Here is a 13,338-nt window from a genome sequence, read left to right on the forward strand (position 1 = left end):
ATCTTCCGTCCATTTCGCAAAGACACGCAGTTCTCCGCCCATCCGCACCGCCAATCCCGCCAAATCTCCAACCCCTGGTTCACAATCGAGAATTGTGTCCCCTACTCTAGAGAATGCCTCTATCAACTTCTCCTAGAATTTATCTCCGTGCTTTAAGCAGTGATGATCAGGAGAAACGGAAATTGATGGGGGCATGCCAGAGCATACGCTTCTAGCAATTGTCATGCCAATATGTTTATTTTAGTCGTTTTGGTAAATCAATGGATGAACATGTTTGTCCTTTTTTTGCAGATGGAAATGTTTAGTTCAGGGCATGGCTACGACGTGAGGCCTTTTGGACAAAGCTGCATGAAGCTGGAATATTGATTCTCAGGCGCTAGAGAAGTTTCTACGGTTTCCAATGTGAGGAATCTGAGCTTTTCGTACACACCCAAGAAACAAAGCAGCATAGGGACCAGCTATTCATGCAGCTGAATAAAAATTTCAAGCCTGAACTCCCATTTGAGGCAAAGATGAGCCCAAAACTTACGAGCTAGAGACATGTGTATCGGTAAGCTTTAGTTGAAATTATTTGAGAGATTGTTTGTGTTTGTCCCATAGAAGATAGCCTAAACCAACACACTTGTTCTTCCTCGTGCAACAGGTTCATGTCCGTAAAAATTTCAAACAAAACATTGGACCACATGCTCAGCAAGTGCAAAGAATGGGGCACAATGGACAAAGACAAAACTATGTATGAGGACTTCCATAATTTGCAACAAAAGTGGCCTTTGGAAGTTTACAATGCATGCCCCTTGTTCTTGGATTACGCAAAAGGGGAGTACCCACCCGAGGAGGAAGAAATGTATAAGGCATTCAACAAGAAGCAGCGGCCATAACTCAACAACAAAACCACACGACCGCGGTAGGGGTAAACCCTTGTCAAGCCCCACATGTTTGCTTCCAAGTTATGTTTTGTGTAGTCCTAAACTCTTTAAAATATTCGCAGGAGGGAAGTGAGGCAAGCGCGGGGTAGGGGCACGCACTTCCTCAAGATCGGGCGCGGCAGGGGCGCAAAGCAAAAAAGGAACGAAAGCAGGATCATGAGGAACGAAAGCAGGATCATGAGGGCAGAACAAATGTCATTGACTTGGATAGCCCCACACGGAAAGGTAACATATCAGGCTATGAGACGTGAACATCAAAAAAGGAACGAAAGCAGGATCATGAGGAACGAAAGCAGGATCATGAGGGCAGAACAAATGTCATTGACTTGGATAGCCCCACACGGAAAGGTAACATATCAGGCTATGAGACGTGAACATCAGGCTATGAGACGTGAACATCAAAGAAGTCAATGTATATGTCATTTCTAAGTTTTCTTGTGTGTAGGGTGGGAGGTCTAAAATATGTTATTTGGTCTTATGTTTGTAGAAAAGGTCCCACCAATTACAAGGTCTAGGCATGAGGCACTGTCGACAACAGTTCTAGAGATACAAGAAGCACAACAAGTGGAGCCGCCAATGCCTGAAGTTCCACACACACAGGTGGGTAGCACCCAATTGGAAGCTGCCGGTGGAGAAGCACAGCGGCGGTTGGAGTCATCAGAGGGGGAGAGGGCCTCGCAGAAGAGGCCACAGCTTAGGCACGGACAGCATTGGAACTAGCCACCCAATTGCAAACACAAATTGAGGCTGGTCTAAGGGAGATGATAATTCAAGGTAGTTCCACAATGCCACACCATCAAATCAAACCTATCGAAGGAATGAATGGTGATAGTGAGATGGAGCACGTGCAGCACGAGGCAACAACAAGAGAGTGTCACTTCGAAGCAACATAGAGTGGACTATTGTAAAGAAAGCATATTCAATAAGTAAGGAAGGCCATTAATACAAAGTGTCTTCCATGTGTGCAGGTGGGGGGCAGATGAATCAGACAACTGCACATGTGCAAAAAGACGATGCCACATTGTACATCGCACCAAATTGGCGGATTGTAGATTGCAATGCATTTGATGCAGGGATGGCATTGATGCTAAAAGCTGAATGTCCAGGCTTAAACCACTTGATGGAGACACTCGAGGAGATCAACAATCGGAAAATGGCTTTGTGGGATGGCGAGCCAACAGATAGTGTCTTCCAGATGATGGTGGTTCGTGTTCCATGTCGGTTGCCAGGTCATGGGATGGAAGATGTGGGTGCGTGGAATATTAGCTCCATAGGGGAAACCACTGATATATTCCATGTTGCGACATGTTTGTTGGCAGATGATGGTGTCATTATTCTTATTGGGATAATGTCATCTTTGCTGCACCTTGTCACAACAACGTCACTCGCAACAGGATTTGCTGATTTGTGGAAAGTAATTGGTTCACAGGCTATCCACTGCACAATGCCGATATGTGTGCAAGAGGGTAGGGAGGTATGTGCATGTATCATGTAGGACTTTTTCTTGGATTTTTATTCGATGGGAAAATTTGTTGCTAAATATAAGGATGTTAAATTTCCATGTCTTGTCTATATGTGCAGCTCCATGTAATGCACGTGCTTGCATTCACTCACAAACATGGCGCATCCACTAATACCACCTGGGAGGACTTTATGGTGGATAGCATTGACGCGGAAGACTGGGTATGTAATTGTTGAAATTAGGGCATTGTGATGAACGCTAGAATCAACATCATTAACAAAGTGATTAGCAAATAATTAAGATGTAATTAGTAAGTAATTAAGAAATAGATTAATCTATGCATGGATACTCAAAAATCAGCAAATTCTCATTAGGGCAATGCCTCAATTTATAGAGTTTACATTAAGCATCAAATTTTGAGTTGCTTTTCTCTATTTTGTGAGAGCTCAAAAACCAAAATTTTTTACACATTGAAATGCATCCAAATTGCTCCAAAATCAGTATAGGGCTTGCATAGGAGTTGGCAATACATTCCTCCTTGTCAGATACATGTGTCTTTTGCCAGATTTACATGTATTTCCACCATACATCAGTGCTTCCAAGCTTTAATGGAAAGCTTCCAAAAAACCAGAATTTTGCTTACTTTGAGTTGCTCTAATTTGCTTTGTTTTTGTCTGAATCACCTGCAATCCGCTCAAGGATATTTAGAAGACCTTACCCGGTAGGCCAAACTCTCAGATCTGAAAGTAATCGGTGTGCGCCAAGCTTCATAGCTCCAATGGCAAGCTTCACAGCTTCTTCTTTCCTTTATCATGCCTCAAACGTCCTGACCATGGACGTACAGTACTACTCTCAGCTTCAGCTACTACTAGCCCAGACATAGTAGTAGAACTAGAACTTGCTTGTGGCAAGTTCACATGCACATCAGCTTCAAGTGACTCAATGACACCCTCATCCTTTGCTTTGTACCAACTAGCAAGCTCATCAAACACCACATCTCATGAGATAACAACTTGTCTAGTTTGTGGATTGTAACATTTGTATGCCTTTCGATCCTGTGCATATCCAACAAATACACACTTTTCTGCCTTAGGATCCAACTTCCTTCTTCTTTCATCAGGCACATGTACATAAGCTATGCATCCAAAAACTTTGAGGTGTCCAATGTCTGGCCTAAAACCTGTAAGCCGCATCTCTGGCGTGCTTCCATGTATGGCTACTGTAGGTGTTTTATTGAGTATATACACTGCAGTAGCACATGCTTCTGCCCAATAATAATCTGGCATGCCCTTTTCATTGAGCATTGCCCTGGCCACTTCACATATGGCTCTATTCTTTCTCTCAGCCACACCATTTTGCTGAGGTGTATACCTGCAAGTCAATTGTCTTCTTATTCCATGCTTTCTCAAGAAATGCTCAAAAGCATTTGAGGTGTATTCACCACCTCCATCTGTCCTCAAACATTTAATCCAACAGCCATATTGCTTTTTTGCAAAAGCTTTGAAATCCATAAACTTTTCCAACACTTCACTTCTCTCTCTGAGAAAGTATATCCATGTCATCCTGCTGAAATCATCTATGAATGTCACATAGTATAAACTGCCTTTGATAGATGGGTTTTGTGCAGGACCCCATACATCACTATGTACTATCTCAAGTGGCCTGCTACTCATATTTTCTTCTCTAGGAAACCGCAACCTTACCTGCTTTCCAAACTAACAGGCTTCACAAACATGCATATTCCCATCATACTTGAATCTAGGCAGCCCACTAACAATGCCTCTTGTCTACATGTTCTTTAACGTTTGTATATTAACATGTCCAATCCTCTTATGCCACATATCAATGTCCTGTATCACATTTCTGCTTTTAGAGAACATGGCTGATTTTAACTGAGGAATTCCAGCATCCAGCTTAAACAACCTGCCTTCTTTCTTGCCTTTAGCAATGACTCTACATCCATGTTTGAAATCCTCAACAAAGCAACCATGCTCGTTGAAACGAACCTGTAATCCCTGTTCCACCATTTGACCAACTAAGGCCAAGCTCTTTGTGATAGAAGACACATACAATACATCTGACATAGACTTTGTTTGACCATTGTGCATAACCAATGGTACACTTCCAACATGTGTAATGGCATGCTGAGTATCATCTCCTGTTTCCACATAGCCTTTCACATCCATAGGCTTTATATGCTCAAACCATTCTCCATGACAAGTCATATGGTTTGATGCTCTAGAGTCCATATACCAAGTGTCATCATTCTCAACATTTGTCATCATAGATCCCACAACATGTTTCATGGCAAACAAGTGATTTACAGTGCCATCATTACTGCTTGATACATAATTTCCACCACCATGTTGTGTAAAATGTCCACCATAATGACCACCACGTTGTGCTCTATCCCCTCTCAAATCATTCTGTTTGCGGAAACAATCTCTCGCCATATGACCAAATTTCCCACAATAATGGCATTCCACATCTTGTATAGATGTTTGTTGGCCTTGGAAGTGCCGTCGTGAGTTGGAGTAGCAAGAAGCAACCTACAGTTGCTTTATCTAGTACTACAGAAGCTGAATACAGAGGTGCAGCCATTGTTGAAATTTGAGCTAAATGATGAGCTAAGGTGGATCATACACTAGAATCAACATAATTAACAAAGTGATTAGCAAATGATTAAGACGTAATTAGTGAATAATTAGCAGATAGATTAATGTAGGCATGGATACTCAAAAACCAGCAAATTCTCATTAGGGCTATGCCTCAATTTATAGTGTTTACATCAAGCATCAAATCCCCTTGATTTCTCCATGATTCACTCCTTGAATATCTCCACCTCTTGCCTGATTCTCTCCACCTCTTCTCTTTTCCCTGATTATCTCCCAGAATAACTCTACACTCCTAAATTCCCTCATGCTACCCATTATTCTCTCCCAGTAGATTCTTCTCACCTTTTCACAGGTTCTTTCACAATTACATCTCCTCTTTTACAGCCTCTATCCAAGAGCTTGTTCCCACACACACCCTATTCACTTGTATATTTCAACACCTCCCCTCAAGTGAAGAATCCTAGTACACCTAGACCCTATACCAAGTTTTCCTCCCCTTACTTGGTAGTCCGCGACCAGTGTCTACTCCTCCCCTCAAGTTATCTCAGCACACCTGGACCCTGTATCAAGTTTCTTTCTTACTTGATAGTCCGCGACCAGCGCCTCAAGTCCCTAAACTCCATAGTCCTGGACACTCTCTCTCTCTATGTGTCCAAGGCTACTATAAGTGCCCGTGACCTTGACTAAAGTGCTCACACATACATCTACCACGTGGCCTACATCATCGGTGGCTCAGAGGTGGTTTTACTTTATTGGGGCAGGTTACATTGGGTTGTGGGCTCTCTCTCTCTCTCTCTCAGAGATTTTCACATGGCTCCTCACTCTTTGGAGCCTCACATCTTCTCTTTTCTTCAGTCTTCTTCTCGTGGCAGCATCTCTCCACGCGTCCATGTCTTCTTTCAGTCTTCTCAGGGCAGCTTCTCTTCTCGTGTCCATGTCTTCCTTCTGATCTTCTTGGTGTGGATCCTCTTCTTGGGAAGAGATATTCTTCTTCTTTCATGGCTGGGGCCATGAGCTCGTCCGTCAGATCATTTTGCTCCATGTGAGCAGCATGTTTCAATGTTTTGCTGACAGTTCCTTAGGGCTTTTTATGTTTATTTTGTATCATTATGCAATGCAAACCTAAATTTATGCAGGAGGTCTTACCTCTTGCCTTAATCTGGACAAGGGCAGTGTCTGTTCCCATTTTTACACTGATAAAATGTGCCCAATACATAATGCGTATAGCATTCATTCTCATGCACATTCCAAATGCAACTCTGGCTGTGAATAATCTTGAATTTGAGTGAGATTTACAGGCATTAACCAAGGGTTTAATGCAAAATGATGATTTTCACAAATTTATCAGCACAATTTTACCAGAAATTACATTAAATCAAGGGTAACCAATTTGTACGGGATGGTTGGAGTATCAAACCAACTCCGATTTGCAATCTGAAGTTATAGGGATCTGTATCAGATACCTAATGGTTAATTTGAACCCTCAATTGCACCAAAGTATAGTGATTAGCACTAATTAATCACTGATTAGCAAATTAATGCTATGTTTTATGTGCAAAAAACAGAGTATGCGGGGAGTCCAGATCTGGTGCCTTCCACTTCAAATGAGCTCAAATGCTTTCAAAGGCATCAATAGCAATGAGTCTAGTAGAGGATTAAGCCAAGAAACACAAGATTTGACCAAATAATGAAAGCTTAATCTCTGTTTTACCAAAGTCACCTGCAGATTTGATGAAGAGCTTGGATCTCAATGTAGACTTGATGAAACTCAATTCTGTCTTCACCAGCTTGTAGAGCATGCTTGATTACACCTTGGACTAGGAGGAATTGAATCAATTTGACTTGCACAAGGAGAAATCTTCAAAATGCTTCAGAAAAACGGCGCCCAGCAATCAGCGAAAATCGGCGCATCCTGACGGCAGTTTGCTGCGTTTTTTGCATAGGCTTGAAGCCAAAGATGTTAGCTAGCTAGTGCTAAAAGATTATGCCCTAACTCTGAGTGTGCTAGATGCTAGAGACCCTCCACTGGCTGGGGGTGAAGGGGAAGATGAAAAACTCACTAAAAATTGATTTTTTTACTAATTACCTATTAATCTTGATTAATTCACTAATGGGCTCATAAATCTGGTTGATTCTAGGCATGGCTCTGATACCATGTTGAAATTTGAGCTAAATGATGAGCTAAGGTGGATCATACACTAGAATCAACATAATTAACAAAGTGATTAGCAAATGATTAAGACGTAATTAGTGAATAATTAGCAGATAGATTAATGTAGGCATGGATACTCAAAAACCAGCAAATTCTCATTAGGGCTATGCCTCAATTTATAGTGTTTACATCAAGCATCAAATCCCCTTGATTTCTCCATGATTCACTCCTTGAATATCTCCACCTCTTGCCTGATTCTCTCCACCTCTTCTCTTTTCCCTGATTATCTCCCAGAATAACTCCACACTCCTAAATTCCCTCATGCTACCCATTATTCTCTCCCAGTAGATTCTTCTCACCTTTTCACAGGTTCTTTCACAATTGCATCTCCTCTTTTACAGCCTCTATCCAAGAGCTTGTTCCCACACACACCCTATTCACTTGTATATTTCAACAGCCATTGCTACTCCTGGCAGATTTGGGTGAGCCTATTGATGGCAAAGTTGTCATTCATTGTGACAACATGAGCAGTATACAGTTGGCCAAGAATCCAGTATTTCATGCGAGGACCAAACACATAGAGGTCCATTATCACTTTGTCAGAGAGAAGGTGCTGGATGGTACAGTTGATCTATAGTATGTGAAGACTGATGACATCTTTACAAAGCCACTTAGCAGGAAGAAGTTTGAGTACTTCTGTACTATGTTGGGAGTACATGGGATGAGCTTGAGGGGGAGTGTTGAGAGCCTTGATATCCCAAGCTCATCTACATCTTCATCTATGGCAGTACATCATGAGCTTGAGAGGGGCTGTTGAGATTCAAGCTCGATGTCAGTGTGAGCCAGCTATGCTATGTGCTGGCATGCTAGGTAGGAACATGTGTGAGACATAAATGACCACGTCCAGCTGGTCATAGTGTGTGGACATTAGCTAGGGTTAGATGTGTGTGGACACAACTCATAGTGTGTTGTGTGTATTACAGATTATGGCTTTATGCATTGTGTGAGAATGGAGATGGCTTCCCTCTATGGTTAGGATTTGCAATATACATTAGGATTTTCTCCTGTGTGTGTGTCTCCTCTCCCTCTACCGTTCTTTCAACAGTAATGAGAAGGGGAGACCCGTGCGAGGTATTTATTCTATATGACTTGTATATTTGAACAAGTGAACAATACCCTAAACGTCTAATATTATCTGGTGTTATTGTAGGTGGCTTTCAGCTTCCAGGGCTCGGACTCGCTCTTTCTCAGAAAGGGCCGATACTGCAAGACTGTACAATCTCTCTTCATTTAGTGCACCAAGGGCCTTTGTGGACCACTCCAAATGTGTGACAATACTGTGTTTCAATAAGCAATGTCAATAAGCAATACTGTGTTTCAATAAGCAATGTCAATAAACAATCCTTCTATGTGATATTGACTTCTTTTTGTTCCTTGCATAATGATATCAAAACACTTACTTGTACCAATGTTGACCTAGTTCTGGGTCACAAAGCCTCAATAGACGCCTCAGTAGCTTACTATTGACACTATAGTAAGCTTCGTTCCACTTTGTGCGATACTCTGTCTCTGAGAGGTCTTTTCGCCTTAGCACTATTGGGTGCACAGCTGCGTCGTATGCGTCCTGCACATGCATTCTCATCAAATATACATTCAACTAAAACTTCTCATGATGAAGGAAAAGCGCCTCTAATAGATCCTTACCTTCCACATAACCTATGATATAACTGGTAGAGGGTTCTTGTACGAATGCTTTTTTGTAGCGACCCTCTTCCTATGTGCATCCAGCCATTCTTTTTGCTCGTGTCAATCTTCTATAGATTGACATCTCGGACGAAGCCCCCAAAACTCTTGCCTCGCACACATGGTCTGGGAAAGTGGTGGCAACCACTACATGCTGCGCTAGTCTACAAGATCAAAGCCTCAAATAGTTAGAGCAAGGCATTGGTTTTAGATATAGGGGGAGTCACTATATGTAAAATATCCCTATCGCGTGCGTTCAAGGCCTATATTTTAAATCCCTTATTTGTGAATTTTTTAATCAATATAATATCCCCTTTTCTTTATGAATCTGTAAATTTTTTTGAAAAAAAATTAAATCATACCCTTATGTAAATATATTTCTGTAAGTTTCATAAATTAAAATTATGCTTCTGTTGAACGCACGTGATATTCACATTTTTTGTGAGTGACCCCCCCCCCCCCCCCCCCCGAGTTTTAGATTGCATTTTTAAAAATATAGCATTGAACATGAGTGCTCAGAGTGCTCAGACACACCTATTAGTCCTTGTTGACAATGCAGACAACATGGCTCCTTAATCCTCGGATTCCACACTCACCAAGTAACATTGTACATGTACATGTTGCCGCTCATCATTGGGATACGCTATTAAAAACAAGGAATAAAACCATGTTAGTTGTTGGCAAGAGAAAGTTGACTTGCCTACTATCACATAACAATTTAGAACTATCCTTACAAGCCGCTATCTCCTCCATCCACCCTATGTACCGATGGTTCCCATCCCAGATGAATAACATCGTGTTTGAAAGGAACTCCCATTCTGTGTTTTTGATATCCACTTCGAAGTCCTCATGCTTCTTCATCCAATGCACATTCCACTGCTATTTTATAGTGTCATCAACAATGGATTTTCCCTTCTTTGGAGTCTCTGTTGACACTATGAAGATCCCCACCCCCGGCAAGTATCCACTCTTAAAAAAATGTTCCCCCATTTCTTTCGTGCGAGATGTGATGCAGCGGATTGTGGGCATGGGGATCATTCGACACAAGGGGATCCAAGGTAGAGGGCTATTTCTGTGTACCTGCAAGAGGCGCAAATTTCTTCAATACATTGTCATAGACAATTCATATGGATTTTAAAGAGTTAAAATACCATCAAAACTCACGGTGAATGTTTTAAGTTGATCCTCGATACAACTTTGCATTATGACCCTCGCTTTCAGAGACGCTTAATGCCGTCTCCCCACCAGGGACCTCATCGTCATCTTCCTCTTCCGAGGCCCTTGTAGCCTGGCGCTTATGTGCACATTTAGCCTTGCCTATCTTGCACCATCCCCGAGATGATGGTATGCTCACACTCTCAGAACGTTCATTAGAGGAGCTACCCTCTTCCTCTTCCTCTCAGAACGTTCACTAGAGGAGCTACCCTCTTCCTCTTCCTCCTCCTCTTCTGAAGCAGAGATCACAAGTTTCCTCTTTCCAACAAACTTTGCCAGTGCTCCAATCATTTCACTAGATATACCCTCCATGGAAGCACCGGCCAAAGCTTGCACGTCTTTCCGACTAAGCGGGGTTCTCTTTCCTTTCTTCCCTCCAGTTCTCTTGGAGGTTGTGCCCCTATACGAATGGACACTCTACCAGATGTCAAAGACCTCGTAGTAGGAGGCATATCCTCTACAGATTCAGTGGGGTCATTTAAATCCTTTACCTGAGAACACACGAAAAAAATAATCAATTGATGCATAGTCGTAGGACAACATGAGCTATGGCAAAGGACAAATTAAAGGGAAAGAAAAAACAAACCATTTGTTCTATGGGCCACACTACAACCTCCCCTTTCTTTAGCTCCACTTCAACCCCCCTTGTGTTGAGTACTGTCATGGGGGTCTTCGTAAACACAGCATTGATATGAACACCAACTCTCCTAGGTTGAAGGCCTTCCGACTCATGAGTTGGACGGACAAAGGCCTCCACCACCACTAGCTCTTTTTCCTCATCGAACAAAAGAACTGGGTCATTGCGCTTTAATGGTGAGGCCATTGTTTCACGAAAGCGTACACAAATATAGAATGTATGTGAATGGCAAAAATACTGGAATCCTACAATTAAAAAAACGTAAGTACAAAATTCAACAACGACACATGCACCCACATACACACACACACAGCGCTTTAATCTCTATGTGATAGAAATAGAAAAGGGGGGGGTTATAGGCAAGGGAGGAGGGGGTGTCAATGTCCAAAAATATTCCACCCTATCACCCTGTCTTCTTTTATTAAAAAAAATTGTCCTTTCAGCTACACATTCCTCACCCCCCCTTCTTCTTCTCTCTCTCTCTCTCTATATATATATCTATATATATCTATATCTACCTATCTATAAATCTATAGTTCTATATATATATATATATATATATATATATATCTATATATCTATATATCTATATATCTATATATATATCTATCTATATAAATCTATAGTTCTATCTATATATATATCTATATCTACCTATCTATATATCTATCTATAAATCTCTAGTTCTATCTATATAAAATTATGTCACTATATAAATCTCTCTCTATATATAAATATATATATATCTATATTTACCTATCTATCTATATATATCTATATATAAATCTATATGAGATCTATCTATAAAAATCTATAGTTCTATATATCTATGGCTCTCTATATATATCTATACCTATCTCTATATATCTATATATCTATCTATAAAAATCTATAGTTCTATATATCTATCTCTCTATATATATATCTATACCTATCTATATATATCTATATATCTATCTATAAAAATGTATAATAATCTATAGTTTTATCTATATATAATTATGTCACTATGTAAATCTCTCTCTCTATATAGAGCAGTGTGAGAAGCATGAGGAGCAGCGAGCAGCAGCGTGAGCAGTGAGCGAGCGATACTGAAAAACGCAGGCGGGTCGTGTTCTATGGGCGAAATTCAGCAGCGAGGTGAAATTCAGCACGAGCAGCGCGAGCCGCGTGAGGGGAGAGAGAGAGAGAGAGAGAGACAGAGAGAGAGAGAGAGACCTGTTCTGGGATAGAATAGAAAGGGTGGAGGGGGGGTTTATATAGGCATGGGAGGGCCACGTATGACAAAAAAAATATTGAAAAAACTGAAATTTTTTTTGCAACGCCCTCCTATTTTCCACCATATATATATATAATATATATATTAACACACTATATATATATAATATAATATATCTACATATATATATATATATATATATATAGGCATATGTAGATATATTATATATAATATCTTCACACACACACACACACATTAAGCTATAATATTAAAACCACTTAGATATTATATTTATATCTTTAATACATCTGCAATGTCTCGACCGACATGCGGTAGGCAATTCATTCGGTGACTTCGTGGCCGCCCTCACTAAATCGACTTGAACCTAACGTTTTGGATATAGCATCCGAATTGATTCCCTTTTTTTGTTAAGGTTCCTATGGACCAATGAGATTAATCTGGATGTGGGGAGGAGATAAATTGAAAAATAATATGTTTGGAATGTGGAATCCACACCTTGACACTCGAGATTCCATAACAAGTGGATGTTTCTGCTCTTGCATAATTAATGTAATCAGAAAATACACGTAAGGATATCATATTATATAATATATTCATATCATATAATATATTTGAAAAAAGTTAGTAAGTCAACCATGTGATATATGTAGCTTCTTTATTGGGAAATGTTGAGGTAACCATGCACATTGAAAGGAGAGGCCAAATGTCATGCTAAACATCATGACAAATGTCTAATCATGATCATTTTTCTTTATTCACTTACATCATTGATATTTCCTTACATTTGTGAAAAAAATATCCACAGAAATATCGACACTATGTTGAGCCAAAATCCATATGAAACCCTCTCGTGTCTCATTTCACCTACAAACTTGCCAAAATCTCCCTCTCCCTTGTGTTGCTTTGCTCTTTCTTGTGTCATGTTGCTTCCACAACTACTCCACCACCAAGGTCCAACTACCACATTGGATTCACTTCAAGGTAAGACTTTCGAATTTCTCTTTCTTTCCCTCTTTATCTCTCCATTCTTCTTGTTTTCTCAAATGTTTCCCTCCTTCCCTCTTTGTTTCCAAGATTTTCATGAAAGAGATGAAGATTCATAGTCTAAACACTTGGTTGAAAGACATGAATATTGATAGTGTAGATTCTTGAGAAAGACATACCTCTTTCTTCTTCCTTGTATCTTCCTTGCCTCTTATTTGCTTGCTTGATTGTCTCCTCCCTTTGTGCTCACATATATGTAGTTTTTTGAATATGTAGGCTAATCTCCACCCCTACTTTTTATCCATGTATGCCCTAAACCTTTAAGCCTTTATTATTGTTCTCTCTCTTTTTTTCATTTTTTGAT

The 13,338-nt window shown here is 40.5% G+C and overlaps 1 long non-coding RNA gene across 1 annotated transcript; it reads right to left on the reverse strand.

Annotated features, from left to right (window-relative positions):
• Positions 1-9,445: 9,445 nt before the first annotated feature.
• Positions 9,446-10,604, reverse strand: LOC147615549 (uncharacterized). Its single transcript, XR_015262730.1, has 3 exons — positions 10,063-10,604; positions 9,633-9,978; positions 9,446-9,541 (listed from the first exon to the last, which is right to left on the reverse strand). It is a non-coding gene; the product is annotated as an uncharacterized LOC147615549 (long non-coding RNA).
• Positions 10,605-13,338: the final 2,734 nt, after the last annotated feature.

Source organism: Cibotium barometz, chromosome 40, assembly GCF_041138505.1.
Source record: "Cibotium barometz isolate CiBa-2024 chromosome 40, ASM4113850v1, whole genome shotgun sequence".
Taxonomy (NCBI): domain Eukaryota; kingdom Viridiplantae; phylum Streptophyta; class Polypodiopsida; order Cyatheales; family Cibotiaceae; genus Cibotium; species Cibotium barometz.